Below are 6,000 nucleotides of genomic sequence, written 5' to 3' on the forward strand. Positions count from 1 at the left end.
TTATTGAGCGATCGTTTGCGAACCACACATGTTCGAGCTGGATAGGCTGTAGTATTTTCTTAAGGACTAAGCCCTCTCTTGTAAACAAAAAAAAAATACCAAAGTATATTACTTCTTGAAATTCATTTGAGAATATTGAAAATCCAAGTCATAGTGTGTTGAAAATCTGTATATACAAGTAAATTTATTAATTGAGTTCATTTTTGTATAGAGTACTAAAATTTATTAATACTTTCAAATATAATTTTATATCAGGAAACAAACTAACGGTCCTATCACAAGAGACTTGTATGATCTCTCACGTAAAGTGAGTTTTTTAGCAAAATATAAATAATCTCTTTTACATTTAATTTTTATTTTCTTTTTTACTTTTTTATTTTATATTCTTTTATACTTTATCATTTATAGTTTGCGGTGTGTTCCAATAAACTCAGCCTCAATCCTATTTTTCAGTTGTCATGTCATCATTTTTCATTTCGGTTCCAATACCTACAATACAGTCAGTTCCATTTCCATCTTTGCTTTCAGCTAGTGGGACCTATAATATTTAATTGATATAATTTCATTTCACCTCTTTCTTAGGCGGCACGAGATTATATGCAAATTTATTTTGTGTGTTGAGAGAAGAGAGTAAAGTAAGAGAGATGGAATAAAGTAGAGATAAAGGTGTTTCCATTTTAAATAATGAGTCATCTTAGTTGTGACAAACTAAAAAGGAAAGTGAGTCATCTTCAATGGGACGGAGAGAGTATATATTTTTGTGGGACATACAAAAATGAAAAGTGCACATATATTTATGGGACAGAGTGAGTATATTAAATGCGTTTCACATTTCACTATCTTTTTCTACGCACTTTCTGTTATACTCTTTGATCTCCCATTAGGAGTCCCAATTTACTTTTAGTTCATCCGTAATTAAGAGTTCCGGTTCACTTTTTAATATAAATAGTTGATAGACCTCATATTCCACTCACATATTTTCTTATAAAATTAATGTACATATATATACAAAAGGTCTCATATTTCGTTATCTTTATTCACCCACTTTTTATAGGAGTATTTCTTAATATCTACGCCGAACGACGTTGAATGAATGGAATAATTTTTAAAATTCGGCAAATGAAACTTTTAGTTTGGAACAGAGGCAGTAGTATAAAATATGAAGAATTAAGTACATATCTTTTCTCCATTTTAGGAAAAATTAGGTGGACCGTATATTACTTTTCTAATGGGACTTCCTACGACATTAGTAATTAATGATTTAATTAATTTTATCTTTTAAATAATCCATGACCAACAATGACCGACTAAGATACAAAATGCAGTGGAAATTAGATTTTAAATGGTTGAAGATAATTGAATTGATATACTTCCTATTTCTTGCAAGAAAGAGTTCCATCTTTTTATTTTTTGTCCATCCTTTTACAGTTCATAATTGAATTGATATACTTCCCATATCTTGTAGAAATTACTAGCGAATATGCATATGATGAAAAATAATAAGAAATTGGTATGATTATTTTTTTTTTTAACACTTCACCCCATCCTTAAAAGCTAAATGATAAATTTTAAAAAAAAAACATTATCCGCCAAACAACATATATCAAAGTTGTTGAACCAATTAGTACTGTTTTAAAAGCTAACGATAATTAAACTAGAAAAAAACACTCACGCCTCTCACAGTCAACATCAACGCCTGTTTCACTGTGGAGAGAATATGGAGCATCTCCTGACCCCTTTGATCGGCATTCATATTAATGAAGCTGTGCTTGATTTCTTCATACTTTTCTGCCTCATGAAGCACATGCAACTTCACCTTGTCGATAGTGGAGTTCACTGCAAAATAAAAACGATTAGAACTATACAAAATAAAAAAATATAACTAGATATACGTTTATAAGCAGTTTACCGAAGTTGTTCAATGCTTCTTCCATGGCGATTTAGATGTCTAGGAAGGAAATGACATGATAATCGACATATAAAGAAGAGGGAGGGGGGTAAACTTTGTTAACCTTTTCCCCCCTGCCCTCTATCATCCTCTATCATCTGCAACAAAGCGATTAAGAATTATTTGAAAATCGAGTACTTAACACTTAATTATTTGAAGAATTATTTAAGTGTAATCTACTACTAGTATTTAGATAATGGAACGTGTAGTAGTGTTTGTATTTAATAATGAAATAAACTTTAAAGTTGTTGATTAAGTAGGGTTTGGGTTCCCGATGTGATGTTTGGGTTTCCAATGTTAGTCGTCATATACATACCTCTCTTGATATGCCTCTCAGTTGATCTCTCATGCTTCTCGACCTTTCATTTTTGCGTTTCAGATTTCTCTTACAGAATCGTTCTTGTTTGGTGCAAAACTTTCAAACGTAGCGTCGTTTATTTTCAATGATACTCGTATGTATACCTCTATCTCGTGCGTCTTATATGTCATGGTCTGCAACATTTCTTTTTTGGTGTTAAGTACTCGATTCTCAAATAATCTTTAATCGTTGCTTCGTTGCAGATGATAGAGGATGATATAGGGCAGGGGGAAAAAGTGAAGAAAGTTTACCCCCTCCCTCTTCTTTATATGTCGATTCTCAGGTCATTTCCTTCCCAGACATCTAAATCACCATGGAAGAAGCATTGAACAACATCGGTAAACTGCTTATAAACGAATATCTAGTTATATTTTTTGATTTTGTATTGTTCTAATCGTTTTTATTTTGCAATGAACTCCACTGTCAATAAGGTGAAGCTGCATGTGCTTCATTAGGCGGAAAGGTATGAGGAAATGAAAATTCAATTTGAATTCCAATTCCATCACTTCATACTCGCCACCTTTCAATAGAATTGAGTGATAGTGTTTCTATTTTGTGATTTTACATTGGTAATGATACTCCTAGTGCTAGATATAACTTTATAATTGTAGTGTTGAGACTTTTGGTCAATGGTTGGACACCACCTTATCCCACTGGTCTTGCACTTTACACACTCATACACCCTTCCATTTGTGATAAGCTTCTTGAATATGTCATGAGCATGTAGAGGGAACTTTACTGCACCATCATCATCATCATCAACAACTTGTTATCTGCAATGACCAATAGCAAATTATAAGTAATACTCTCTCTAGCAAACACTAAATGACCTGATAACTATTTAACGTTGTACATAGATGAGTCCCTTCTTCATTTGAATTGTTGTTTCTCCACTCTTCAAATGGACTGCTGCAATTGCTAGCATATGCATCACACTATCAGTTATAATTGACCACATATCTGCTTTAACAAAAGCAAATGAGCAAATGTGCATAATAGGATTAGTCTCAATTGTGCCCGTGTGCACATTAAAATCTGTAAGTATAAACTCCCACTTATACACACCCTTAATTTAATTTAATTATTATATCTTATAGATATCCTGAAAACAGATCACTTCAATTTGGAGTGTTGAGGCATATCTTTACAGCGAGGTCTTATGGGTGATTTGGCAAGCAATAGCGATATTTTGCTTCATAATTGCGCATGATAAAACAATTTGGTATGTTTTAACAAAATTAATAACGATTGATTACAATACTTGCATATATAATTTTTTATAGAATCCTTTACTTGTTTTTTTGGCAGAGCAATAATGTACTCCCTCCGTCCCATAAAGATTGTCCCATTTTTCCATTTCGGGACGTCCTCATTTCACTTTTTACCATTTTTGGTAGTGGACCCCATATTCCACTAACTCATCCCTACTCACATTTTATTATAAAACTAATATATAGAAGTAGGACTCACATTCCACCAACTTTTTCAACTCATTTTTCATTACATTTCTTAAAACTCGTGCCCGGTCAAAGTGGGACAATCTTCGTAGGACGGAGAGAGTATTTGCCAATGCAAATGTTACCCAAGATTTACCCTTCAACAAGTTACTAAACAGTTGGAGGGGCCCTGAAATATGCAGACATGTTATCAAAGGAATAAAAATATATGTGTTAGTCCAAGTCTTTATTGGATTAACAACAACCATATTGATATGCAAGGATGAATATGAAGTATCGATTCTTGACTTTGACTTCACTCATAGGTACGAATAATAATTTCAATTCAACTTCAATAAGAAAATTGATTTTGAGGTAGAATAATAAAAAAGGAAAGTTTTCAACAACTTCTTTCTTATATTTTTCCTTTCTCTCTTACTAATAATATGGACCCCACATTCCACTAATACTACTTATCTTTTACTTTTTTTTCCTTCTCTCTTACTTTTAATATAGACCCCACATTCCACTAACACTACTTATGTCTTACTTTTCCAGTTTCATGTTAAAACCCGTGCCATTTCACAATGTGTCCTATTTTTCGTGGACAGAGGGAGTATAATTTTTTTTAAGATTAAAAGTTTTAAATCATAAGTAGATAACCATTTAATTTATTTACATATTCAAAAAATATTTGGAAATCCTAAAATCATAAATAGATATCCATTTAATTTGATATACCGTTCAGAACGGTATATCGAAGTTCGGTACGATATACCGAAATTTCGATACGGTAACAGTATAAATATTATTTATACCGAAATTTCGGTATATACCGTAATCCGGTATACCAAAACTTTCGATACGGTAACGATATGAAATTCTTTCATATCAATATTTTCGATATGATAACGATACAAAATTTTCGGTACAACATACCGTATCGACCCAGCCCTATCCTCACCCTTTCGATCGGCATTCATATTACTGAAGCTGCGCTTGATTTCCTCATGAAGCACATGCAACTTCACCTAGTCGACAGTGGAGTTCACTGCAAAATAAAAACGATTAAAACTATACAAAATCAAAAAATATAACTAGATATACGTTTATAAGTAGTTTATCGATGTTGTTCAATGCTTTTTCCATGGCGATTTAGATTTCCGAGAAGGAAATGTCCTGAGAATCGACATATAAAGAAGAGGGAGTTACGGAGTAGTATCTTCTAATGAGACTTCTAGTACATTACTTAATAACTAGTGGTAACCCACGTGCGATGCACGACGGAATATTTTTCCGTTGTACGATTTTAAATTATTAATAATGAAAATGAGAAACAATATAACTACATAAAATTTTAAAATAGTAAAATGTACTACTATATAATAACAATTCAATAAATATATACTTGTCAATTCATTTTACACCTAAAGACATAAAATTAAACATATTTAAAATAGAATCAAGACAAAACACAATAATTTGGGCAGTGAAGAGAGTATATATATCACACTTTGAAAAATATATTTAAAACAATCCTTCATATCTCTCTACCAAAAATAATGAATCACACTTTTAACAAAATAACTATATTCGAGAATTAGAAACTGCATGTTTCGAGATGTGGTACTCTAATTAGGCAATCAAAGAAAAAAAACAACAATAAATGAAATGAAAATTACAATAAAAATTACTCCCTCCGTCCCACTTTAGGAGTCCCCCGATTTACCATTTTTGGGTGTCCCACTTTAGGAGTCCTGGTTGGAATATTCCATAAATGTTATTAGGCCCCACATTCCACTAACTTTTTTTCACTCACATTTTATTATAAAACTAATATAAAAAAGTAGGCCCCACATTCCACTGTCTTTTTTCACCAACTTTCCTTTACATTTCTTAAAACCCGTGCCGAACTCAACCAGGACTCTTAAAGTGAGACGGAGGGAGTATAGAATAAACCGAACTATAAGAGTCCGTTCGGTACACGAAATTGGAATTGAAATTCTATGGAATTGAATTATAAGAAATTGAATTCTAATTCAATTCCAAATCCTCTGTTTGGTATAACTAAAGTATTGTCATGAAATTGTATTATAATTTCAATTCCTTTATTTGGTAACTCACATAAGAATTGGAATTGAATTTGAATCAATTTAATATTCAATTTTTTTTAAAATAAAGTATTTTTGAAATATGGACTAAAACATTTTTTCATTACTAATCTAAATCAAGTGCTTTTAATTTGTACCTACTTTCAC

This window comes from Salvia hispanica, chromosome 3, assembly GCF_029641045.1.
Source record: "Salvia hispanica isolate PSC_SH4W2 chromosome 3, Shi_PSC_v1, whole genome shotgun sequence".
Lineage (NCBI taxonomy): Eukaryota > Viridiplantae > Streptophyta > Magnoliopsida > Lamiales > Lamiaceae > Salvia > Salvia hispanica.